At 45.0% G+C, this 24,385-nt stretch overlaps 1 protein-coding gene across 3 annotated transcripts in view; it reads left to right on the top strand.

The window, feature by feature from the left end:
- Positions 1-4,832: 4,832 nt before the first annotated feature.
- Positions 4,833-24,385, top strand: part of LOC138579573 (embryonic polyadenylate-binding protein-like) — a 1,702,133-nt gene continuing 1,682,580 nt past the window's right edge. The window contains exon 1 of one of the 3 annotated variants that reach the window (XM_069649846.1): positions 4,833-4,905. The gene's annotated coding sequence lies outside the window, so the exon portion shown is untranslated. Of the gene's footprint in view, positions 4,906-5,128; positions 5,261-24,385 lie in introns of those variants that run through there. The other 2 variants (XM_069649847.1, XM_069649845.1) reach the window with 2 other exon arrangements.

A 24,385-nucleotide genomic window follows, 5' to 3' on the forward strand; every position in this document is an offset into this window, starting at 1 on the left:
ATCTTCTCTCTTCTTCAGGAGCAAGAAAGCCTTATATACAATTCCTTTAAATTATTATGCATTATATTCACGGATATAATGCATAATAATTGAAATGAATTGAGGTACATGTATGATAACAATACATAAAATCAAGTAATAAATTCTAATAACATATGAAGTACTACTATTTTGCTCAATTTTTGAATAAAATCAACTAATCAATTCATTAATGGTAATAGATCAAGTATTGAATTACTTAAATCCTGAATACATTTTGACTGGAAGTTACTACCAGTATTTATAGGTGTGCAGGGGACGGGAGTGCCCATGGACTGTGGGTACTTCATTTACCTCAATATTTTCTTGACTTTCGATACCAGAGTCATTTGACTCTCCCCCGCACCTTTTATTTTCATTAATTATCAGGGAGCCTTCGGAGCTCTGAATAATTTATATTTTTGAAATTATTCTTTCCAAAAAACAGTGCGCTTGTTCTCTATTGACGTTCAGTTGAGTCTGAAATAGTTTCAGGCCAAAATACAGAAAGGTGCTCAGTAACTGTGGGAGTGATGGAATAATAACAGCCCCTCCCTAGGGACGATGGAAGCATGAGGTATTGTGTTTTCTCGTATTGTATTGGGTGGGGGAGGTCATGTAGGCGGCAGAGGGGTAAAGGTGGGGGATGAAGGGTGTAAATACGGTTGACTGCTCATGTTTTTGGTTGCTTAAAAAAACAAGTTCAATAAACAGATGTTTTTTTTTTTAAAAGGGACCTCACCATCCAGTTGCATGAAAACATCACTCAGCACAGTCTCGTACAGGACTACCAATCCCTTTTCTGACCACAATGCAGCACAGAGACCCCGACAATCCAAGTTATCAATGAAACCCGACACATCATGGACAAAGGGAGCCCCTACTTATTCTTCCTCCTTGTTCTCTCTGCTGTCCTAAATACCGTTGATTATGAAGCTTTCCTCACCACGTGCATGGGCTTTGACTGAATAGTCTTGCAGTGGTTAACCTCCTACTTCGCCAATAGAGACCAACTCATTCAGATGAGCCAAAACAGATCCCAGCTCCACCCAGTGGCATGCCGAGTTCCACAAGGCCCCATAATGTCCGCTGTCACCTTCAACCTCTGCATGGAAGCTGGCAACTTTGGCTCAGAACTTGAACTGATGCTCCAATAATTAAAGGGGGAACATTTCAGGGAATACTGCTTCATGTAGATGACATGGCCCCTCTATATAAACCCCCAAAACAACTTGCGGCACTGGAGCAATTTTACAGGGACCTAAATTTGGGTGCCACATCCCCAGGTAATCCTATGAAACCTCCTTAGCAGGGGCTAATTCTGATACCGGGCACTCTATTGAGTCTCCTCACCTCACAGGGGAACCGAGCGGGACCCTACCACCCACACAAAGCTCAACCGAACCACCTGGCCGGCAGGGAATCCAGGAGCATGACCCTCCTATAACGATTCCCTGCCCTGCTGGAGAAACCTTTCGGCAGGCCAACAACGTTGTTCTCCTGGGGCTCAGCACCTGGAAAAAGTTGGTTCCTGGCCAGAGGACAGAATATTTTTAAACTGAGGGACATACTTGCCAACACTACTGATTCAGGCGGTAGGCTACCGCTTTTTAAGCAGTCCTACTGTCTACAAATATTCCTATCAGAACCTACCGATTAATGGCTCCAGGCTTCGCTGCCTGAGGCCCAGCAGCATCCGCCAGTGTAAGGTGGGCGTGCTAAATGGCCCATTGATTTCATTGATGACATGCTGCCTGGCTATATCTAGTACCGTGAAACAGACACACTCGCTGCCACTCTGAGGTTCAGGCAAGTGTCAGCGTGATGCCACACACATTCCGTGCCTCTCAGAGCTGCCTGCCTGTTAGGCAGAATTATATGCAGTACCCTTTGGGAACAGCACACACAATTAAGACTACAAGTGACGGTACAATTTTACAATTTCACCTTTGGTACAAGCCTGTACTACACAGTTAAAGTGGTAGCAGTGGCTGAGCAGCCAGACTTATCTCAAGAGTAAGTGAGCAGTATCAAATAGGTACACAAAGGACAGCAATTACTATGATTCAGGCAAACACCGACGTTTTCAAGTAAAAGAATATACATTTATTTCACTCTTCAGTTGTATAACATTTCACTACTATAAGCAGTTTAAAAATCACACTCTTAATACACCACACAACTGCCCTTAAATTCCAGACAAGTTAAGCTCACAAAATGAAGTGGGAGCAAAATGGCACTCCAGCAATTTAAAAAGGGAGGGAAAGACAGAAGTTAACAGAAATTGAATCACACCAACAGGTAAGTACTCAGGGCAATTGAACAAGAGAGGCTACAATGATAAAATTAGATAGAAAAGGCTTAGGGCCAAAATCAATGTTCAGAAGTCTTTTGCTCAAGATAATAAAGTTCAGTGTAGTTCGCTGTAAAGTTTGTGCCACGGATTCCGGATGAGGTTGGTTGGTAGAAAAGTTAGTTCAAAGAGAAGAGAAGGACAAGCCCTCGGTTTGGAGAAAGATTTCAAACACTTTCACTGCGGCTGAACGAAACGAACAACCGGATTTGCACAGTACCTTAAAACAGAGAGGGAGCTGTAGCTGAGGCAGACGTTCCTGGTAGTTCCTGCAGGCTCACGGTTCCTGAAGCGACTGTCGGACTGAGCAGAAGTAGGAAGACTGGAGGGTCCTGCACTACCCAGGGAAGAAACCAGCAGCAGAGCAAAGCAACGAATAAAAGGTGTGCTCCTTGAAACCCAAGCAGGGTCCGACCTTCCTGGCTATCCGGCCCAATGTAGCTCCGTACAGCGAATTCGACCAGAGGAGGGGTCCTGGCTTGCAGTTTGGGCGAACTGGTTGGTCTCACCAGCTCAAGGGAAGAAGTTTCCTGGAGGATCTTCTCTGTCGTCGGATACTGAAGATTCGTACCTGCAGCAGGGCTTTACCTGGCGGTTCAGTCATTGTAGGGGTCTTCTTCCATCAGCTCCTCATAGGTTCTTTGCACTCCTGTTTGATTGGCTGGGTGACTGTGGGGACTCTGCTCTTCCAGTCCCAGAAACCTGCTTTGTATGCAGTTTTCCCCCATTCATACAGCCTGGCTGTCAATCACACAGCAGGGTGGCTGTCCTGCCAAGGGCAGTCACCCAGCCAATCAAACAGGAGTGCAACTTGGGTTACCAAGGGAACCCATGGCAGGGGTCCTAAAACCCCTCCCTCACATCCTGCCTACCCACACTTTCAGGCGCCTTAAGGAGGGCTTCTATGCAGAAGACCGCGAAAAGACGGCGAACAAAGGGCCAAACCTGGTTTGGCACACAGAGTAAAACACGAGAAAGGCATTTACAAAAAGAAATGGCGAACAAACCCAGCCGGAACCGTAATAAAATATATATGGTCAAGCGGGTTCATGTTTGAGGCTAATATAATAGCCTAAAACAATACCATGGTTATTTAAGATAACCGTGGTATGAAAAATAGGGTAGATACCAGTGCCACCACCCAAGTCTTAGTGTAAAAGGGAGCAAAACAATGCTCCAAGAGACACAGACAAAAAGGGATAATAATTAACCCTTTCCAATACTCCATGTAAAATGGGGTGTACTGGGTCTGTGGTTAAAGTGACTAAATAAAGTTAATGGCAACTTTATCTTTTCTGGGGGGACAGTGGTCAGACTCAGAAAAATGGAGTCAGTGGGAAGTCTAAAAGACAACCCCGTGTCACTGCACTGAAGGTGCTGTGTAACGCACATGAAAATATGGTGCCATGGAGTAGGCGATGCTCCAGTGCCCAAGATCACACAAAAAGTTGAAATACACATAGCAAAACACATGTAAGAGTGGGAAAAAAGGCTCACACTCTTACCAGGTGAAAAAAAATAAACCCTAGAAATCCAGAAAAGCTGCTGAGGGACTCAGTAGGTAAGGGAAATTAGCCATTTATGAGAATTCTCCTTAACACTGCCTGTCCGGAGCTCATTGTGCTGTTTGTTCAGAGCTTCAGTGATCTGTCTCCCTCAGTACAGAAATTCTTCTGAACTTCTGTGTTTGTCACTGTGCTGCAAATACACACAGCTGATAGCTGAAAATGTCTCCAATCTCTGAGGCAGGTATGTTAAATGAGTTACTGTGTTTAATGACAATTGATGTGCCAAGGGCAGGGACAGCATTAGGGCTTTTACACCTTTTCAGTTGAAAGGCTACTGCCCCATGTTCCTGGTCAGCAGTCTTACTAATAAGCAATATATTTATCTCTTATTATTTTCGTTCTGGGGCTTTAAATGTGCGCTTTGCCGTCTGTGAGGTCATGTCCTGTCATTTCATTGGGTCACATTGATTTGACTTCATTTTCTGTGATGTCATTGTTCCAATTACAACATTTTGAGATTCCTACATATTTTTTGTCACAGAACGTTGACATGCATGGAGGGATTGTGGATAGTAAGTAGGGTGTAGTGTACCCACGAGATAAAAAAAAAAAAAAGCTTCCTAGAATGGAGGCGGGGCCTCAACGGGAAGTACTGTGACGAGGAAGATGAACGTGGAGAGAATGTCTTATGGAACTGCTGTTTCCGAAATAAAATATTTAACCGTCTAACAACGGATAGGTTGAGCTAGTGGAAAAAAAACATTTGCAGGCATACCTTCCGATGTGGCCTCTGTTACAGTCAGGGTCTAAAAAAATCAAATTCACAAGAGGTTTTGATTTGACCGGAGATGTAAAGATGGAGACTCAAGATGGAAAAGCAACCGGATCAGAGGCTAAACTAAAGGCCTCTTCTGCAAAGGGCGGGGACGCGCAGGTGGAGACATCTGGCTGGACAGAATCAAAACAAATCGGTGTCCGAATGATTGATTTTTCAGTGGTTCTTGAGGTGGTAGTGTTTGGAGCAAAGTAAGTTGAGAAAATGGTTCGGGTGCTCCGATTTTATATTTGCGTTGTTGTCAAGGCATGGCGCAGGAAATTCAGTTGGTGACTGACGATCCATTCTGGATTATCCTGAGGATTGTGGTTCGTGAAGGCCTCAGAACAGCGTTTAGCAGAGGTGTCTTGAAAGAGTTAATTTTTTTTTAGACTGGGTCTGCAGACGAGGTGGGGCCCTCAGGGCGGGTTCAATAACATAATTACAATTGGCCGGCATGCACGTGGCTTGTAGTATTCCCCGCAGGCATCGTATGGACAGAGGGGAGCAGCGTAGCCCAGACTTACTTGGTCCTCTGTTGCTTTTTCGTCGTTCTTGAAGTGACTTGTAAGTTTAAAGGGGGAATGGTGTTGTGAGCATTGGGTCCAACATTCTCCTGGCTGGGGGTGGTGTTCTCTCTTTGTCACTGGCATGTTAAGCGGATTGAAGATACGCTGGTTCTGCTGCGACGGCGTCCGTGATGGATGGGGGCTAGAAGGGCTTATTTTTTCTCACTGGTTTTAATCTGCGCGCACAGGTTAACAAGGCCAAGTTTGCGTTGTATCATTAGACAACGCTGTTTGGTGTCCCTTTCTCTTTTCAAGACCACGTTTCTTGCTTGTTTGATCGATAAGTGACATTTTGCCGTCCCTTAACGAACATATGAAAAACACACATGCACTACATGCATTTTTTGTTTGTTTAGGGCTAAATTCTGAGTGTTGACGGATAACATGTCTGCGGCGTGCCTATTTATTTTTCTGCACATCATTCCATAGCGAAAACTTCACATGCCTTTGTTGCCACCATATAAGAGAAAGGCGAAAAAAAAAATATACTGACCATTCCATTTCATGCTAACACAGAACGTTATCACCCAGTGTTGTAGTACTACACGTTTTTGCCCTTTTAGCAGGGAGAATAAGAGGGTGGGTGTTCGAAGTCTGATTAAAAGTAGAGTTTGGAGATTTAAGCTGTACATTGCCACTTGCATCTTTTTAAGATTTCGATTACATGACTTTGGATTCAGGTATTTTTTGTCCTATATTTGAAAAGGGATGGTAATACTAAAGTGTTTAACGGAAGTCAAAATGGCATGCGCCAAAAGCGAACACGTTCCGAACATCAGATGGGGAGCTTTTGAAAATTTAAAACAAAAATATTTGTGTGAAATAAACCAACTGTTTTATAGTAGAATTCAGGCCGCACTCCTTGCTCCATTCGAAGGGCAGTAGCATGAACCATGGTTGTATTCAGGGGCTGGGACAACCACCTGCTGCGCCTACACCGATCGGATGATCAGGTCCAGCACAATGCGTGAATGATATGATATGGCATTTGTAACGCGCCTCTAAACAAGTGTTTCAAGGCGCGAATGGTGGGGGCCACTACATGACTGATTTCAAAAGCAACTCCTAATAACCTTTGCGTTGTCCAGGTGACGCCCACCTACACCGTAAAGGAAAACTGCATTCGAATTTGCAGGTGTGGGCAAGTATGCAGGTTCCTGGCGGTCTTTCGTCGATGTATTAACACGGTTGTTCGGGACTGCACCTCCATGGCGCATCTGTGAGGGCAGCATCATAGCTTTACATTGCCTAATGGCTGGACCCAATGCGTTCCACTGAGGCCATGCTTCGAGTTTTTAACACAGCTTGGTGTTCTGTGGCTGCGAGAAACTGCAGTCTGCAAACCATGTAAAGAGGCGGATAAAACGGTGCTGTAGGGCCCCATTGGAAGTAGGGCATGATCAATCCCATCCCCCCCATCTGCTGCGACCCACCTAAGTAAAGGCGACTCCTCCCACATCAAGCCTTAACAAAAAAAAAATGTATTTCTCCCTCACCCTCCAGACTTGTAAGCATGACAAATATCCATAATCAACCGGTGGGAAAACTAACAAGACTTGTTAGGAGTAGTTGTATACTTTTTACTTTTTCCTGTAATTCTTATGGTATGTTCGGAGTCTGATTTTTGACAGTCTGCTGTCATCTTCACTGTGGTTAGATGTACCTTGTAATATTTTCGGCCCTTTTTGGTTGCCGATTGTTTGGTGCTAAATGTTTCATTTGGTTTAAAAGAAGCTTGTTGATCTCGTTAAAACAGTTTATTTCCCTTTGGAACGTGCATATGGTAATGGATGGGATTACACCAGAATAGAGACCAAATAACCGAACCAACTCAAAAGACGGCAAAGTAATGTTTTAACAATTGTTATTGGCTACCCTTTAGCAGGTGGACAATTTAAGCCTACCTCTTAAATTATGTCACATTAGAAACGTTTGGTACACAGTTTCTCATTGGTTTTACAAGCTGTAAGGTCCTTTGTTATATGGAGTAATATAACTGGTTGGCACGCTTGTGCATGTCTGGAACATTTGGTTCCTTTAGCAGCACTTAAGCCCAGACCAAGGTGCAGGGAGATGGGACATGACGCTACCTCATCCCCAATTAGCTTTGCGTTCTCCCATGATTGTACTTGGCCTTGTAGAGTATTCTCGTCTTTGGAATTGCACGGAGTGAGGGCACTCGCTATTGTGTCTGGAACTTCAAGCTCTATCTCCATTTACACGTGAGAGTTCACTCAGTTCTTTACTTTGTCAGTTTTTTGAGGATCCATACATTATCTTCAGTCAATATCTCGAGACTTCGTGCACACTTTCTTATGACATCATCAGTCATTTACTTTCTTCTCATATTCCTTTAGGGAGTTCCACCTGCAGGTTGTCATCACTTAGAGGGTGCATTTGATAGGGTTGTCTCAATGGGTATATTCTTTCAATTACTCGCTGTGGTATTGGTACAATAGCTGGTGTTAGGCAAGGCAGAATCACATGTCTCTAATACAGGGGAGGATGGGATCCCCTGCAGATGTACCCAGCTGCTCCTCTACATAGGCTTGCAGGAGGCCATCCCCTTGTTTGAGGACCATTTGCATGAGGGAAAAACGTAGTAGTGATGAAAGGTTTGGGCTGCTAGGCTTTAGCTGGTTTGGTGGCCAAGGAGCATTGTTCCGTTGCTATCTGAAGCAATTTACCAGGGGTTGGGATTAGATCACAAGTTTAGGGATAGTCTTTTGAGAATTTAAAACTAAAACTTTCACAGTTCCAGTGAAGCCTGTAACACTGCACCTGGAGACGTTTTCCTGCTCTGTATTATTATTATTATTATTATTATTATTATTATTATTAATAATGTATTGCTTACTCCAATTGGCGTGAACAAGACAACTTTTCCAAGATAGTATCCCAACTGATTTCCAGTCTCAAGAGTGTCTGTTAAATTGGTCTATTTATTTATTTATTTATTTTATTTGTCTAGTTTTCTTCGTTGATGTTTTCAATTCTTTTTCCAAGCATCAAACTTGCACTTCTCATAATACTTTGTTGTACCGCCTTCAACCAGTACAAACAGCATACCAGAACATATTAATTCCACTCATCCCTACCGCCCTCACCCCATCCTGATCCACCGTAAGTCCCACTCTCCGTTCCTCAAAAACCACCAGTCCCTTCAAGGGGAACGCAAGTCTGGGTTCAGTTCCAGTTTGTCTCATATCTCGTGCTATATTGTATAGCGGGGTTCCGTGCCCTCTCCGAAACAGGCTACACACATCCATCTTGGCTCTCTTCATCTCGCCCTCTTCCCGCCAGCTCCTACGCCACCAGCTTTGGGCCGCCCTGCGCCTTCCAGGCCATAGCAATCATCCTTCAGGCCAAGAGGAGGTCCAGTGCCAGAGCTCTGGTCAATGTCTTCCTATTCCTTCCCTTCCCCAGAGGCAAGAACCCCAGCAAACAGTGCTTGATCGTAACGTGTCCTTTCATCCCAGTTAGTTCTGACTGTTCCAAGCAGATGTCGCCCCAAGCACCTGGCATGCGCTCGCATTCCTATCACAACCTCCTGCCGACACCTCCAGCAAACCAGATCCACCCCTCCACCATCTTAGATGCCCTCATCAGCGTGATGTATGCCCTCCGGACTATATTCTATTGAATCCGCTGGTATTTGGCTTTCCGGGATACCTGTTTCATACGCTCAAGGGCCTTTGTCCATTCCCCTTTCGTGAGGTGCTCCCTCATGCCAGTTTCCAATTCCATGCAGAGCTCCACCGCTGCAGTGTTACCCTCTTCCCTGTTAGTTGCGTATAGCTACTACACACTCTTACCTCCCCCCACTAGCTGCATGAGGGTCGCATTCATCCCATGAATCTGGGGTCTTCTGGGAACCCCGCCCCCCATGCCTCTCACTCCCGCCATCAAAGCGGCAAAGTCAAAAGTTCAGGCGGACCATTGGATGTGGTGCCCGGAATTCAGCGAACGCGATAGCCCTATGCTCTACATACAAGGCGTCTAGCATGCCCCCCCTCCGCCCCAGATCGCTCCCAACCACGCAGTCTACTGCAGCCCATGGGGAGAACCACCAGACTTAATTCTTACCCACCCTGGGGTGAGGACACTGCGCAACTCCCGGTCCTGTCCTCCAAACAAGCAGTCTGCGTGGTTCCGTCTCCATCTCTATTCTGCTCGTGATCCGATCCTCGTGAGGTCAGGCGAGCCAGTCCACCATATGCTGCAGGACAGACGCCCCATATATTATGCTTTAAAATCCGGCGCCCTAATATCCCCTTTAACTGCAGCATGGCCAGGCCAATCCTCAGGGTCTCCCCTTTCCAAAGCAACCTACTGAGAGTAGCATGCAGGGAACGTAAACGGGTTACCCAACACCATTGGCATCGCTTGGAACGCATACAACAGTCTCGCACAATGATAATTTTTGCCAGAGCCATGCGTTCCATCCAGTAAAGAGATGGGGAAACTGGATCCAAAAACATGTAACCCCCTCAAAATCCGTAAGCAGCCTAGTAATATTCTGGGCATACATCCATGCCCAGTTCACGCTTATCCATATTCCCAGATACTTAAAACCCAGACGACCCCCTCCATCCCAAAATGCTCTAAGCGCCCACTGTCATCTGTCGGCAGTGCATACACTACCAACTTGGACTTATTAACCACCAACCCCGAAAGCTGGCTGAACTCCTCCATCATCGCCAAAGCCTGCCCCAAGTTGTCCTGGGGATTATGTACATATAAAAGGACGTTGTCTGTGTACATGGAGATGCAATGATGCTCCCCAGCTGCAAACCCATATGTTCATGCCCGATCCTGTACATTCTCCCCAGGGGCTCAATCAAAATGCAAATATGAGCAGGGACAGTGGGCAGCCGTGCCGCGTACCCCTGCCTACCTTCCACACAGAGAGACCACCCCGTCCACCTGAACCTTAGACGAAGAGACGATGTTCAACATCTTAACCCACTGAAGAAACCCGAGACCCATTATTTCCAAGACCAGCCACTGATATTCCCATGAGACAGTCGAAGGGTAAGCTCGCCACATTGCTGCCACATCAGGGGTGTGCTCCTAGTCTCCGGAGACGGCGGTCCCACGGCCCTGATTACAGCAGTGGTTGTGGCACACCGGGTCTCGCCAGCCTAACGCAACTTGCGGAGCACATCTTCCTACATCTGCTGCTCCAGGTAGAGCACAACTTTAGGGGCAGGATTGCCACAGGATATTCAGAGTGACTACCTCATACTAGCCACAGCTTAAAGAAACGCTGCCATCTTCGGGGCTCTCTAATGCCCCCTTACATTATTTCTAAAGCTCACGTACACCAAGAATTTTCTTGGTGAAAACCATGATATGATGACCGACAACCATCAATCTCATTGGTGCGCATTCTACCAAGTTGTGTCTCCAGGCTTTCTCTATGCCTACATCTGACACTCCCCTCTCCCCTCCACCCCCACGCCATTCTCCCCCTTTCTCAATCTGGCTTTCTGGATACGGTACAGAGGCTGTATGGGAATTATTGGACCACAACTTGGAGGTAGTGGATCAGTGCAGCTGGTTCTCTTGGTCATGTTGAATGTTTCTGCTGTACTTGTTGTTGTGCTACGAGCCACACTAACCTCCTTCATTCTTACACCATCATTGTCCATTTTCCAGTTTTTTTTTTTTTTACCTACAACTGGTTTAAATTGTTACTTTCTGATACTACACATAGGTCCTTTCTTTGTTTCTATCCCGGAAGGTCACTTTTGCGGTCTCCCCACTCGAGTGTTTAAAATGCTTTCTGGAATGCTACAGTCTTATGTAGGCGATAACCCAGTTATATGTATAGATCTCGGAGAGGAGGGGGTATGGATCTACAACCTCCACTATATTGGTGTTTCTTTCCTGGATTAAAGACTGCCACCTGTAGTCATGTGGATCCAAAACGGGTCATTCTGTTTGACAATGGAAAAAGGAAATTTCTGCAAAACGTATTATCTCCAATGTTTGTTCATACACTTGTTTTCTGCCTCAAGGTGAAAAACCTTGTCGTATTTGACAGCTTGATAGCCCTCAAGCCTTGGATTAATGCAGCCGTTCCTCCAATTTGGGCTTTTAAACAAAGTTATGCTTCTGATTTCCTCATATCATTGTGCCATTATTGTTTGAGCTATGGTGAACTCCTGCCTAGACTGTGCTGATGTACTTTATACTGTCCTTCTCTTCGCCTCGAATAAACGTCAAAGGGTCCAAAATTAGTCGGTTATGCTCATCCGTGTGCTCTTGTAGGAGGTGGTACCAAGTGTCAACAGCTCGGTATATGACCATATTCAGTTTAAATTGGCATGTCTTGGATTCAAGTACCTTCATGGTCCGGCCCTATTACCCTTAGTCTGCTTAATATGTCCCCTTTTTTTTTCTTCCTTTGAGAAGCTTGCCACGTCTGTCTTAGTCTCTCCCGGTTTAAACTCTCTAACATTGGAGGAAGTCTCTTTGCTTTTCAAGAGGCCAAGATACTAATTGTTCTCCCTGTCCAAATTAAAAATGTGGTGGTATTATTTTTTTTTTCAGGCACCAGGTTGGAATGTTGTTGCTCCACTAGCAGTATGATGACCAGCGCTTGGACATATTTGTTTGGTTTAGTGCTCTATGTAAATCTTCTTTATAAAAGTCATCTGAGCCATGATGGCAAAGGGCAGCTGAACCTTTAGCCTGCCCTCTGGAGCATGGGGCTCCTGGCCTCTCATCCGTGTATCATTTAGCCTGAAGTGCATGTTGAACCCTCTTATCTACTTCTCAGTCACCTCTACTATAGCAACTACATCGCCTTCTCAAAAATTGAATTTCAGGATTTCTCAAGAGTGGTTGCGCTGCTACCAATACTAGAATCTAGTGACCTTTTGCAGAATCTGATCCAATCTGGGATCGTTCCAGGAGTTCACCCTGCACATCGAATGCCACCCTCCTTTCCCCATAAAATGCCTAGGCTTTTCCCAAGAGCTCAGAGTCCTGATGAGCAGTATCTAGGCCATTGAGTCCACCTACTTGCGTCCTAGGAGCTACCCATTTAAACCCTGTGGTCCTGAAAGCCAATTTTCCTACATTAGAACCTGTTGCTCTGAACTAGGCATCACAGTTTCCTGCTTGTTTTTGTGCTTCAAGCATGCTCTATTTTGCTTCTGTTTCTGTATAGATCCACTCTCCATCCTGTTGGTGTACAACTGCTAGTTACATTTCAGCCTGTAGCTTGTTCTTGTGTAATGCTGCTTTCCCTGCCACTTCTTTTTTTTTTTTTTTATTTGTATATAATCTTTCTAGATTTTTTAACAAAAGTTGAGAGGAAAGAATTGTTCGAGAGAAGCGGAAGAAACGGTGGAACTTTTCATTCTGTCTGTGTTGGAAGAAGCACGTTAAGGATGTGTTTCATGATGTTTATAGTTGCCAACTGCCATGCCTGTTTGTCTCCGTCCAACAGTTTGTTCCAACACGTTTCTTCGCTTTGAAGAGTAAAATTTGTAAAAATGTCTGTCAGGTATCTGTCACGAATTTCTATCGTCGCCGGACAGTTCAGGAGGAGGTGGCGTATGGTTTCCTTGTCCGTGGTGGACTTGCAGAGACGGCAGAAGCTGGATAAGGATTGATGTCTAATCGCCAGTATTTCATTGGTTTCTAGAAGGTTCAATCTTATTTTTAAAAAATAATTTCGGGCCGCTCTATTTGGGAATAGTTTCAGAAAAGGTTGGATAGCGTCGAGTTTCTTGGAGAAAGGAGGAAGGTGACTGGAAAGTTTGTATTTTGAGGCAGAGTCATTGGTGTTGATCCAGTCAAGTTCTTTGATTTTCTTGACAACTCGAACGGGGTTGGCGATGAGATCTTCTGTGTTACAGGCAACTGAGTCTAGGATGTTCAAGACTTTACTTTCCCATCGAGTGAGCATATGGCAAGTGCCCAGTCGGATTTCTTCACTTATCAGTTGGTATGCGTAAAGCGTTTCTTTCTGTCTACATTTTCGATAAAGCATGACGCTATTGCAATCCACAATTGATTTTAGCGAGGAGAGAGTTAGTTCTCGTCTAATTACTGATATCGGAGTTGTTTTCGGCAGGCCCAAAATTGGGCGCCAGAAGTTTGCTTCTAATTTTGGCCATAAGTCGTGGGGAAGGTTCGGCATTGCTTCGGCGCCATATGTCAAGGATGGGATAACTTTCGTTTTGTAGAAATCTCTTACAGGTCTAATTGAGAATCTACCATATTTAATGTCAATCGCCTTTCCTTGTGTGGCTAGCTTGGTAGTTTTGGCGCGTAGGGACTCTTGCATTGCTTTTTCTTTGTATGAGCTATCTAGGGTGACTCCCAAATATTTAAAAGTTGTGACTTTTTCAATGGTAGTAGTGCCAAGTTTCAAATTCGGTGCCGATTTCTTTTTAGAGAATTTCTCTATTATCATCATTTTTGTTTTGGATTCATTTATTTCCAAATTGTTTGACGTCATGTAGAATTGAAGATTTGTTAATTGACGTTGAAGGCCAATGGGGGTATTATCCAGCAAGATTAGGTCGTCGGCGTAGAGTAGGCGACTGATTTGTTCTCCTCCGAGTTTAGGCGGAAAAACTCTAATCTTTGTTTCCGTTTCCTGGAAGTCGCCTAAATAGGACAAAAACAGAGCCGGTGCTAGTGGGCATCCCTGTTTGACGCCTCTGTTTGTTGTTATTGCTTGTGTTAGAGTGCCTTGCTTGTTCAGGCGGACCCTCATGGTAGTATTTGAGTAGAGGGCTTTAATTGGGTTGAGTACGTCTAATGGACATCTCCATAGGGTAAGCTTTCTCCACAGTCTTTCTCGATCGACTTTGTCAAAAGCTTGTGTGAGATCGACGAAGATGATATATAGACGTGGGCGACCCTCCCAGATTTTGCTTTTGAGGGCACTCAATATCAAAATGTTGGCGTTAGTCCCCAGGTTCTTTTTAAAGCCAGTTTGGAGGTTATCGTGGCACGGGGAGTCTTTGGCCCAAGTAATGAAATGTTTTAGCAGCAAGGACCCAAACATTTTGCCTATTGGGTCAAGGAGGGCAATAGGGCGATAATTCGCTGGGTCTAATCTATCCCCTTTTTTGTAGATAGGGACGACGTTTGCACAAGTCCATGAAGATGGAATTGATTTTGTGGTTGTGCAGCGTTTAAATATTTGGCTCAAAAGGGGAGCCCAAGTCTCTGGATGGGATTTCAAGTCGAGGTTCGTGATGCCATCCGGTCCAGGCGCACGTGATGGTTTTAACTTTTTAATTAAGGCAATGATGTCCTCAATGTTGTCCACACTGATCCAGGGGGTTTCGTTTGGTTCCATCAAAGGGGTTTTGATAGTTGGACTCTTAAAAAGGGTTTGAAAGTGGTGTTCCCAGGTCAGTTGACCAATTCCATTTATTTGGCATGGTCGATCTCCTGGTGCAGTTGAATGAAGTAAGGTCCAAAAGTCTCTGGCGTTGTTTCTGGTGATGGCCATGAGAATATTTTCCGCGTCTTGCTGGTACAACTTATGGCGGTAGCCTTTTAACCATGATTTGTAGTCTTTGACGGCCAATTTAATGGTCTCGAGTGCTGATGAGGGCTCCAACCCTTTTGCTTGTCTTTTTATTCTCCTCAGTTCTCTTTTTTTTTCCGTGACTAATGTGTCATAGGTATGGTTTCGGTCTAGTGGTGGAGTCTTCTTTTTTTTTTGAGGAGCTTTAAAGATGGTCAATAGGGGCAGGTAGTCCACGTCTGTCCTAGGGGGTTGATTACTGTAGTCTTTGTATTGCGCTGTGATAGTGGTTATTGCTTTTTCCGTTAATCTGAGTCTTGTTCCTTGCGTGGAGAGTTCAATATCTGAGGTCATGGTGTGGTTAATCGGAGAGGAGGTAGACCAAATTGTTTCTAGTAGATTATGGTCACTTTCCTTTGTTTTAATCACTTTAAAGGAGATTATGTGGGGTAGTAGAGAACGAGATACAAAGATGTAGTCAATTGTGGAGGATGAATTTGCTCTTTCCCAAGTTGGAAGTCTATTAGAGTCGGGAAATGTTAGATCTAAGTTGTCAAAAGATCTAGACTTCATTAAGTTTTGCCATTTTGTCGGCCTCTGGTCTGTTACTAATTTTTTCGATCTATGTCCCTTTGAATTTGCCAAGGGTTGACTGTTTATGTTGAGGTCCCCACATAAGATTACGTGGTCAGGCTTATGTGTAACTTGCACCCAGTCCAGTTCTTGTTCTATTGTGTTAATAAATCTTGAACTTTCAATAGTGGCTGGGTTCCAGTAGATGGTCACAATTATAAGTGTCTTTAGCAAGGTTTTAGACGATTCTCTTTTTTTGGTAATCCAATTTAACTTTACCATTAGCATGAAGTGGTTTTCTTTTAGCTTTTGCGAATTTACGAGACCTCGTCCGCTACGGATTGCTATCAGGAGACCGGCCGTTGGACGGCCTAAAGAGCCTTTCTTGGCTAATACTGTGTGGGTTTCATAGCCATCAAGTACTGGAGAGTGTATAAGCCATGTCTCTTGTAAGCAGACAATATCATAATTTGTTAGGTTTGAAGGTCCTGATGTTAAATGGAGGAAACCTCTGGTGTTCCACGAGCACAATTTTATTTGATTTTGGACGTTTGCGTTTAGACGATCTGTTGTGTTGATGTTGATCGTGTTCTCGAATGGCTACTTTTGTTTGTTTAACTTTAGGGCCTTTGGTAACCATGACCAGAGAGAAAGTAGAGGTGGGTTTGAAGATGGATTTGTTGTCACTGGGTGGGGTTCATTCTGAACTGTTCTTTGGAGTTTTTGACCTTCTTTTGGGAACGTCAGTCTACCAGCCCGCTCTCTATGCTCTGGGTTTAGGTTTTCCGGGTCTTTAGATGGCTCCTTAGATTTTGGTTTATTGGTGCTTTCAGACTGTTTAGGATTTTGATCCAAGGTTAGGCCGTTGGTCGTTTTTTTTGATGATTGGTGGTGTTTTTGACGTAAAGACTGGGAATATTCTGTTATTTTTGTAGATGCCAAGTAATCTTTATTAACTTGGTAGTTGCAAGTTTTAATTTCTCTTGAAGATTCGGTGAGGTCGTAGCCCATTATTAAAAGTTCTTCTAGGGCGGATTCCAGGGCATTTTTTGTTGCGTATGACGCTATGTATAAGTGTGAAATTGCCCTGGATCCTTGGTGGCTCGGGTCGACGATTTGGAGATCATCAGACTTCACTACTCGTAGTTTCGGAATGTAGCTGAATAGATCCATAACCGATCTTCTATTTAGAGTTACCTCATCGTGATTTCCCGGGATCTGTTCTAATTTCAATATCCATCGTATTAGAGGTTTTGTGTGGTGTTTTGTGGTTTTTGATTTGTAAATTGGTCGCTGGGCTTCCTTGCTAGGGGCTCTTGTTGAAAATTTCTTTGTTTGTGCTTTTGGCCACGAACGTTGGGAATTGTTATGCGATCTGTGGGATCGTCTTGCCGACTGTTTACTCGAAAAAGATTTTTCCCGTCTTTCAATTTCATGTTTTGGATCGTTCGTTTTAGGGGCTATCAAGGACTTTTCAAGTACAGGATCTTTAAATTTGTGGTTGGTCGTGGCCAGTCGCGTTCTTCGTTCCTCTAGAGTTAGAAATGGAGATTCTCTAGTCTTTGTTTCTTTGTTGGGGTTTCCTACCTGCAGTGTAGGGATTGTAGGTGGATCGAAAATTTCTTCCGAGTTTCGGGTCGAAGTGGTTGATTGGTCACTGATATGTTGCGAGATGTTCATCATTTCTTCGTCATTTAGAAATGCTTCTATTCCTCTAGGAGATACATTTTGTATTTCTTTTTCGACTCTGCTTATCACCTCAGTTTTCTTTGATTTGTCCTTTATTTTTGATGAAATAAAGAGGTCTCTTTGAGCGTCTATTGCTTTTGAATTTATTGAATTCACTTGTTGGATTAAGGGTGTTATTGGTATTGATCCTTGTTGGTAAGAATTTGTTTTTTCTACCCTTTTATCAACTTGGTTTTTTCTGTACAGAGAGTGGGTGGGACAGTTAGATCGATAAATGAAGAAGTTTGGGTATTTTCTGAGTTTGTTTGTGAGATGACCTGGGAGGTATAGCACGCAATTGGAGCCACTTTTTGAGGTGGATCGGTACTCTGATCTTGATTCAGTTTGATCATAGATGCGGAGATCTTTGCTTCTTGTGCCATAATATAACCCTCTAAAAAAGTTATTTTGTTCAGCATTGAAGTTTGAATCGCTGTATGGTCTTTCAACGAGTCCGCTATTGTTTCGTATAGTTTAATGAAAGGGTTGAGGGCTATCGATAGTGCTGACATTAAAGTACAAGTGTCAAGCTTTTTTGGATGTGGGTCAGTTGCATTGGTGTCACGATGAACAGCTGATTTAATTGTCCCAGGAGTTGATGGTCGTATGGGGGGTACAATGATGTTTGATGATCTTCTAGGGGGGAAGTCATAAGAATGTCTTCTTTGGTTACTATAATTGTCTAGGTTTGAGTAGAAAGAATCTAAAGTTTTCTCAAACTGTAACTTGTTTCTAGATTTGACAGAATACTGACTTCCACCATCTTTGTCTTGAGTTTGTGGGATTAATCTTGAGGGCTCGCTTAGTTGTTGAGGTGAGGACGACAGAACCTGATCTTTGTGCTCGGTGCTGTCGTTTGGTTGATGTAGTATGTTGTTGGTCGTTTGTTGGTCTTGTATCAGAAATTGAGTGGGGTTTATGATCATGGAACCAGTTTGCTTTGGTGGTGCCGAGATGGTTTGGAGAGGAACAGAGCTCTCTCCTTCGACTTGCTCTTGCGTGAAAGTCTGGGTGCGACTCTGCACTTCTTGATCACTGGTGAAGGTTTCCGCAGAAGTAGTGCTTTCTGGGACTGGTGTTTGATTAGTTGTAGATAGTTGTGCCAAGTTTCGGACCTGTGAAGTCCCCAACTCTTCCTGGATAATTTGTGGTATTTTTGAGGACACTTGGCCTGAGAAGTGCCATTTTGTTGGATCGATGTCCGGAGCTGGCCAGGTGTCATCGTTTGTTTGGGGGATAGGGGATCTTCGTTTTGCTTGTAACAATCTACGATGCTTACTAGGCGGTGTAATTGCATCAGCTGCCTCAAGGATTTCTGCATCGGTCAGCTCTTTACATTTTTCTTGGATGGCTATGGAGTGTCTATTGAAAAAGTCTGATAGTAACTTAAAAGGGCGTTGTGGTTTTTTACTGCCCTTTCTTATTGTTTTAGAGCCAACACGAGGAGCTTTAGTAGGGTGTGTTTGTTTAGGTGGCGGTTTAACCAATCTTGTGGGTTCCGCTAGGTTGTTTGACAATTCTAGGGTTGAGTTTTTCTTGAAAGAGACGTCTCTAGGTCGTGATCTCTTTTTTTTTATTGTGATATCAAGCTCCTGCGATGGCGATTTTGTTTCTTGGGATACAATTGAGCTTGTTGAAGCCGTAGCGATGTTTTCTGGATTTGGTATATTTGCTGGTAAGTTGGTGTGAGTTTCCCTATGTATCATTGCTGATATCTTAAAACCAGCTATAGATGGCGCTGTGACCATTTCTCTTTCCTTCACCAAGATTGATGAGCCGTACTTGACTCTCAAGCCACTCGGGCACTCCTGCCCTATTGCCGATGGGCGGCGGGTCTCAGAAGCTCCAACTGGCTGTGTCTCTCCTTCTCCCGACTGGTTGGCGTGCCGGGCATCTTCATTGGGGTCCCCCCCTGACCCTGCCGTGTAAACCTCGATAACCGTCGAGACCCGCGTTGCCTGCCCGCTCAACGCCGCCTCCCCTTCGAGAGGCCGCGGAGCCGCGGCTGCAGTGGCGGGGACGATCGGGGCATTCGACCCTGTCAGCGCCCTCGGGGGCTCCGACTCCGGGCTCAAGGCGGTCCCCCCTCCGGGGGGCCTCCGAGTCCTCGACGAGGCAGCGATCAATGAGGGCGCCGACGCGGGCGGCGCCGACTCTCTCTCGGGGCCAAGCCAAACCCCCGAGAGTGCCGGCCCGGGCCGCGGGCTGTCAGCGGCCGGCTTCAACACAGCGGTCTGGGGGGAACCCGCGGCGTCTACTCCCCGAGCTACAAGGTCCTCCTCGGGTAAGGCGGCTTCGCTGCAGGATGGTAAATGTTTGCTGCTACAAGCAGCAGAGCCTTTCTCAATGGTTTTATGATGGGGAAATTGAACGTTGGCAACACAAATTCTGTTTCCCATTTTTGTTTTAGTATTAAAGCTTGGACTCGTGAGAATGTCACGGTCGTCTGTTGTTTCCGTTACAGTCAAGGGGGGACTAGTTTGGAGTTGATGTTGTGTGGGTGATGTAGTTGCGTTTTTGGTTAGCGACTTGATTTTACTTCTAAGAAGGCGGCCTGAAGAGTCTTCTGGATCCAACCATTGTGGTTTTGAGGGTGATGAGGCAGCCAGGCCCGTCTTGCCTGGCATGACTGCAAGACTGCCACTCACCGCCACTCCGCGTCCGCTCCGCGGTGTCAATGAGTTTTTGTAGGGAAGGGTGTAGCAGGAAACACACCTCTTGAAAAATAGAGCTGGAAGAAACACTGGCAGCTGCAAGACTGCCACTCACCGCCACTCCGCGTCCGCTCCGCGGTGTCAATGAGTTTTTGTAGGGAAGGGTGTAGCAGGAAACACACCTCTTGAAAAATAGAGCTGGAAGAAACACTGGCAGCTGCAAGACTGCCACTCACCGCCACTCCGCGTCCGCTCCGCGGTGTCAATGAGTTTTTGTAGGGAAGGGTGTAGCAGGAAACACACCTCTTGAAAAATAGAGCTGGAAGAAACACTGGCAGCTGCAAGACTGCCACTCACCGCCACTCCGCGTCCGCTCCGCGGTGTCAATGAGTTTTTGTAGGGAAGGGTGTAGCAGGAAACACACCTCTTGAAAAATAGAGCTGGAAGAAACACTGGCAGCTGCAAGACTGCCACTCACCGCCACTCCGCGTCCGCTCCGCGGTGTCAATGAGTTTTTGTAGGGAAGGGTGTAGCAGGAAACACACCTCTTGAAAAATAGAGCTGGAAGAAACACTGGCAGCTGCAAGACTGCCACTCACCGCCACTCCGCGTCCGCTCCGCGGTGTCAATGAGTTTTTGTAGGGAAGGGTGTAGCAGGAAACACACCTCTTGAAAAATAGAGCTGGAAGAAACACTGGCAGCTGCAAGACTGCCACTCACCGCCACTCCGCGTCCGCTCCGCGGTGTCAATGAGTTTTTGTAGGGAAGGGTGTAGCAGGAAACACACCTCTTGAAAAATAGAGCTGGAAGAAACACTGCCACTTTCCCTGCCACTTCATTTGCAGACATTTTGCTTCCTGCATTTCCATTCCGAAGGTGCAAGTTACTCAAGTTCTACAGGTGCGATATAGCTTCCCACCTACAAATCGTACATTAGCCCTCTTTTGTTTTAGAGAAGAGGGGTAACTGCAAGTACAAACTCGCTGTGATTTCTGATCTCCATGAAGATTCCAGGCAAGTCACTTTTACGAAACCAGCAATCGTTAAAATTTCATGTAGGCTTTTCTTAATGTGATGGAACGGTGTCCGAAGTTGGCGGTTGCCATCGCCCTGGTGACATCCTACTAGTTTGCAGCCTGTGCCATAACAGCCACTGGTGACACCAATTTTCTCTCTTCTTGCTTTGATTTAACAGTTGGCACAGTTGGAAGACCGGAACGGTCAACAGACATTTTTAAACAAAGCAAAGTTAATATGCAGATGACATTGCCAGGTATGTCCCCTGCAATTATTGCTTTGAATGGAAGTGACCAGTCCAGTGTACATTTATGTTTTGTTGCTTTGCAAGTTTTTGACTTGTGGGGTGGAGGGCAGTGGAAAGGTTTTGGAAATATGCCCCCAATCTGATTAGCTTGAAGTGGTAACATTTTATTAATCTGCTTTTCCACCCCAATCTCTTGAAGCACCTCCTCCACGTTGGGTTTGCATTTGTCACAGTCTTGCTGATCTTACTGCTGTCTGGTCTGGTCCAGGGCAGTGGTGTTTGGATCAGTACTTCAGGGGTAGTGGAGGCAGGGGAGGTAATTCTTGGATCAGAGGTGTGGTAGCTGCTTCCTAGAACTACAATGTGGGCTTATACCTCTGTTGCCCTTCATTCCCTAGCTGAGTGGGCTCTCCTAGGCTTCCCACCTTTGTCTATCTGGAACCTACTACCAGAAATGGTGTAGGAAGTGCTGGACTCCTGAAGACTAGGTATATGGTAGCGGTACTCGATGGCCTTTAAGTGTAATGCCCATGCCCTGGCTTTTTTTCTGTATTTTATTTATTTTTGCATACCTGCTTTTCATACGGAACTAGAGTTTAATCATAGTAGGTAACCCATTTAAGCAGTCTATATATTTCTGGGGCTTTTGAATCTGCTTGGATTCCTGTGCTTTGGCATAGTCCACCATCAAGTGGTTGGCTCACAGTATTACATAGTCTCAAAATTCCAAGAAAACGGGGGCCGTTCCTAACACTATTCCTAACCTGCATGAACAGGGTCCCATAATCTTATCCCGCAACAATTTCCTCAGATTTATTTCCCACCATCAGCTGGTAGAAACCTCATGATGGAGAAGAGTTTCAACACCACAAGGTGAGATCCCTTTTCAAATGCAGAGTACCCTACATCGGAAAGCTACTGTTCTGCAGTAAGATGTACAGTGAATGGGGTGGAGGAGGGGTGTTTTTAAATCCACTTTCAGGCTTGTAGAATGCCTATTCCCACTTCCCGCTCTGTTAAAGAGGAGTCTATTTCTTGAATCCCAAATGGGGGTGGGGGGGAAAACACGTTACATTTTATTCCTGCTGTACTTTCTACTAAGTGTGCAATAGCGATCTCCCACAGGGTCCACGCTGTGGATCGTTGCCATGTGCACCAGAAATGTAAACCTAAAACGCTATGGGAGCATCGTTTGAGGCACTTGGCGGTATATGCCATGTAGACTATCAGAATCAGCTGATCCTGCATGCTTCTTAACTTGCAGTCAGGATTTTCAGACAAAGTTGTTGGAGTCTACCCAACAGCTGAACAAAGAGGTGCCAGCAGGCAAGGCCTTGCCCCAGCTGATCTTCAGTACCAATGGCTTGTCTACAAAACCAGTTGTCAAGTCCCTTAGCAATCGGGAGGCTGCAACAAGTACCATTGCAGCAGAAGTCTAGACCATCACAACAGAAATCGCCATTGTTTGGGTAGGAAATGTCATGCACCTAGAGGGCTGTCTACCGGTAGGAAACGTGACGCACTTGTATGGATTTTGGGGGTAGGAAACGTGACGAAATTGTATGGATTTTGGAGGTAGGAAACGTGATGCACATGGGGATAAAAAATGTAACACACTTGAATGGATTGTTGAGGTTAGGAAATGTGACGCACTTAATGGATTTTAGGGGGGGGGGGGAATGGTGCAGCATTCTTTCGCTAGCCTGTCAATGCATGCAGAGGTTTTATGAGGATATTCCCAGCACTCTGAAGATCATATGGAGAACTGGCCTACGTGCCTGAATTCCTTTGAGGACAGACTGTTAATTGCACCAAGAAGATGCTTAAATGATCTGTGTGGGTAGCCTGCTGCAGGTACTGGACCTGTCAGTTTCTTGATAATAGCATGCTTATATGCTTACAAGATCTGTAAGGACAGCCATGGGGTTGCACCTAGATATGCGGGTAGCCAGAGATTGCAAATTGAAGAAAACAAATGCAGGTTAACAAGTCGCACTTGGAACACTTATGCCTTACAATGTGTAGCCCGTCAATGACGCTCGTAAACATATGTTTGTAACCCTCCATCGCACTTATAACTTAGATTAGGCACTGTAACACACAGTGGTTATTTGCAGGCATTCTTGATATCTCGCTTTGTACACTAGAGTTTGGTAGAACTTACACATGTGATAAGACTATAAAGGTAACTTGTCAATTGCACTTGGAGAATCCCATTATCCCAGTTTCTATGGCAGCCTGTCTGTCCCGCCTAGAAGATGTTTTGCACTTGGTATACTTGCAGGAGCCTGTGCATAGTGCCCAAACAAGTCTACGAAGGCAGTTGGCCGTTTCTTCCCACTGAAGATGACACAGCAACATTAAAGATCAGCTCCATGTGAGCTGAAGGTATGTATAAATGCAAACTGTCAATGACCATCAACCACAGGCATGGCTATCCATCCACGCACTTTCGAATACAGCTATGTGTATGACCAATTTGGTTTAACTAGTCACATCCCTGTTTCTTACTGAAACACCATCTTGCCTGAACACTTCTGACATTAGAATTCAGCGACAACCTATGACAACGTTTGGTCTTGCTGGGTACATTAAGGGTTTTCTGCCATAGCGCGCTATCGTGACCTCCCTCGGAACCCGTCCACATACCTAGCCTCTTGGGCTGCATTGGAGCCTAGCCAGCTCTCCTATGTCATAATCGTCGCCAAATGCACACACGCATCTTAAGCCTCCTCTGAGAACTTTCCCGTATCTGGGCTTCGGACCCCAAGGGCATTCCTACCACAAAGCACTTTGAGGCCATACAAAGGGGAAAAGGTGCTATTTAAATGACCAATACATTACCTCGATGGATGTTTATCAAATGCTTATATTTTTTTTTTTTACGTGTATTCATTACTCCAGTTTCTAATTCAACCTACCTGTATTATCCACTCCAGCTTTACTCCTCTCCAGCTTTACTCCTCTCCTGCTTTACTCCTCTCCTGCTTTACTTTGATTCCAGTTCGGTATTGAACATCTATGTATTTTGACCCTGCAACTCTTAAATCCACTGTCTGCAGGTATTGGTGTGGGCTCCTTATCTGATCTGTAGTTTGTTTTAATATCCTTGTTAATGCTGAAAAACTTCCCCTTGTTTTGTTAGCATCAGCCATCGTATACAAAATGCACCCATTACTAAAGACAGCATAAAATAACGAATACACACATAAAGGAGAGGGAGAAGTCATACAGACATGGGTCATAAAATGCTGGTGCATATAATACACAGTAGATTAAAGGTTCAGTGCATGCGTTCTGTTAATCTGTTCCTCTTTAACCATGCCCAGTGAATGTATTTTGAAACAAAAAAAATACTACGTTCAGATGGCCTGCAAAATGACATGGCGTCCCTTGTCG

This window comes from Ambystoma mexicanum, chromosome 3p (assembly GCF_040938575.1).
Source record: "Ambystoma mexicanum isolate Mex_15411 chromosome 3p, UKY_AmexF1_1, whole genome shotgun sequence".
In the NCBI taxonomy this organism is placed as follows: domain Eukaryota; kingdom Metazoa; phylum Chordata; class Amphibia; order Caudata; family Ambystomatidae; genus Ambystoma; species Ambystoma mexicanum.